Here is a 3,287-nt window from a genome sequence, read left to right as displayed (position 1 = left end):
TAAGATCTTACTTGCATGTGATATTAATGATATTGTTCTATAATTTCTACATTCTGTGGGATCACCTTTCTTTGGAATGGGCACAAATATGGATCATAGGTATTATCTCCCTGAATATTTTTTCCCCCATATTTGAAAACATCTACTTACTGCATTTTATTTGAATGATATCTTGGCTGGTATTTTATATGGGAAAACAAAACCCATGTTAGGTATTTCAAGCAAAAAGATAAACAAAATTGTTGGAAGGGCTGAAATAGCAAAACAAGAAGAGTAAGTATTTCAGTAAAGGTCAGAAACAGCAAGATCACTCCCACTGAAGGCGCTTGGGCTGCCGCTGCAGAAGGCCATGCTTGTCTGACGCCACCAGCGTTGCCAGAGCCAGAAGGGAAAAGAAACAGTTTGCCTTTATTCTAGTTTTTAATCATACACACGTGCCTTTCATTTATAAAACCTAATCCAGAAACTAGGGGCCCTAATGGCACAGTGCCTAAGGCATTTGATTGCTAACAGAAAGGTTGGCGTTTGAAACCTACAAGCCACTCAGCGTGAGGAAGATGAGGCAATTTACTTAAGATGTACAGCCTTGTAAACCCTGTGGGGCATTTCTACTCTATTCTACAAGGTCACTATGAGTCAGGATCAACTCCACAGCAGTACAGCAGGTTCTTTCAGTAGGTAATCCAGAAAATTAGCCAGCAAGGGAGTCCAAGAAATATTTCCTAGCCTCTAGCCCCTGCAATATAGGGAGGTGGGCATATGAAAATTATATATATATGAAATGATAGCCTTTCCCTCTCTAAATATTTCAGTGTGTGTTTCCTGAAAATAAGATAGTCTCTTATATAACCATGGTGAAATTATCAAGATCAACAAATTAACACTGATACAATATAATCTAATTTACAGACTTTATTCAGATTTTGCAGTTGCCCTAATAATATTTTTATATGTAACTTATTTTATTTTTGTTGTTATTGTAGAGACAATACACAGTAGAACACACACCACCTAGTAATATCTTGTATAGCAGTGCATTGCGTTCAGTTGTCATATGTCTTTAGTCTCCTTTAAGTTTTAATCTTTCTCAGTCTGTCCTTGTATTTCATGACAGTTGTATTTTTAAAAAAGGCCAGTTATTTTGTAAAATATTCCTCAGTTTCAGTTTATTTGCTGCTTTTTAAAGATTAGATTGAGGTTTTGCTTTTTTTTTTTTTTTGGCGGGAGTACCAGAGAAGTAATGTTGCAATGTATCTGAAGCCACATGATGACACTTTTTTTCTGTTCCTGTTGAGGTTAAATTTGATCACTCTGTTAAGGTGGTGGTGTCTGCCAGGATTTTCTAGCCTTAAATTCCTATTTTTCCCTTTGTCATTAATAGTATCTTTTGGTAAGATACTTTGAAATTATGTAGATACCCTATTACTCCTCAAAGGTTTACCCACTGGAAAAAAAAATTCATTAAAGATTCTTGTTCTAAAACAATCATTATAATGCTCATGATTGTGATGGTTACAAAATGATGATTTCTAATTCCATCTATATGTATCAGTTAGCATGCTTGTATAAATCACAGCTTTTCCCTATTATTTATTTATAACAATACATAATCATATTCTTACTTGATTCAATAGACTATAATTCATTACTATCATTATGTATTTTGATCCTGAAATTGTCCCACATTTGGCTCCTTAAAGCTATCCTTTCACCATGTCCCTACATTCTTTAAGTGCTTCCTGGTTTCTGACACAGATGATCCAGGCTCACTTTGTATTTTCCCTCTCCTGGCATTAGCCATTTCAACAAGCAGCCCTGATTCCTTTTAGAGGAGAAAGGCATTTAGAAACCAAGCTCTGGTGTATCTATGTATTTGAGAAGTTTTTTTTTTTAAAAAAAAAAAAAAAAAACCTCTGCTCATCCTCACCCAAAGCATCATTGACAAGCAGCTTCCTATTCTATCTTGTTCATTGTTGGATGCGTCTATGAAGATACTGTCTTTGCTGATAGAATCAGGTAACATCTTTCCCACCATACCTGAAACTAGTTTGTTTTCCTTACGTATCCGTCACAACTCTTTGAGTGCTCTTACCTGTTCAACGAGTAGCAGTTCACATCTGTCAGAGTTTTCTTCACTGTTTACTCAATCCATCTTCCTCCAGCAAACCTTCCTGTTTCTCCTCATTCAGAGTGGGGATGGGGGTGAGGCTTTCTGTTTAGTTTGATTCTCCTTAGAATTGAGAAAGTGAGAATTCTCAAGGTTGACTCACCCATATGGCTTGTGGGTAGGGGTTGAGAGTAGAGTTAGGGGCTGAGCACAATGCACTTTTTCTTTTTTATCGTTTTTCATAATCTGCTATTTCTTCTTTGACTACTAGTGTTTGAATGTTATGACATTAAATTATTGTTTCCTATTGGTCACAAAAGGTGAAAATTCCAATTGAGAAATTAAATTTTTGTTGTAAAATCTACATGAAAACTATAATGAGATACTATTATATACCCATCCAAATGGTTGAAATTTAACAGACAGGCAATATCAACTGCTGGAACTCTTCTGTGTTGCTCAGGGAAGTGTAAATTGGTACCCCTTTGGAAATGACAATGTCTGTTGAAACTACCTACATATTTACTCTCTTACCAACACAGTCCACTCTTAGGTATCATCCAAGGGTAATGTGTGCTACCAAAAGATTCTGTAAGAATATTCATGGATCTTCATTCAAAATAACCCCCAATTAGAAACAATCCAACTGCCCTTCCACAGGAAAACAGATAAACTGTGCTATATTCATGCAAGGGACACATTGTATACTATGGCTACATGCAACAATATGGATGGATCTCACAGACATTAACTTGAGTGAAAGAAATCAGACACAGAGAGTACATAATGGGACATTTATATAAAGTTTGAAAACAGGCAAAGCTGACCTATGGTGATAGTGGTCAGAATAGTGGCTTTCTTTTGAGAAAGGGTGTTTGGAAGGAAGCACAAGGGAGCCTTTTGAGATGGATTATTTTATAGCTTGGTATGGGTGTTAGTTATATTTTTCAAACTGTGCACTTAGGACTTCATTTGTTCATGTTCCTTTAATTTATACCTCAAAATCATTTTACATAGAGAAAAAAGGATTCAGAAGCAAGTTCCAATAAATTAGAAAGTTAATGGAAAAAGTTAAATTGAGTAATGTTGTCATAAGCATCTGTTGTTTGTATAATTTGCAAAAATTCAATACAGAAGGAAAATAACATATTGGGAGTAAAAAGTTTAGAATATTAGTATT

The sequence above is a fragment of the Orycteropus afer genome, unplaced genomic scaffold, assembly GCF_000298275.1.
Source record: "Orycteropus afer afer isolate SDZICR_OR568_19922 unplaced genomic scaffold, OryAfe1.0 scaffold00188, whole genome shotgun sequence".
NCBI lineage: Eukaryota > Metazoa > Chordata > Mammalia > Tubulidentata > Orycteropodidae > Orycteropus > Orycteropus afer.
This window is presented reverse-complemented; position numbering follows the sequence as displayed.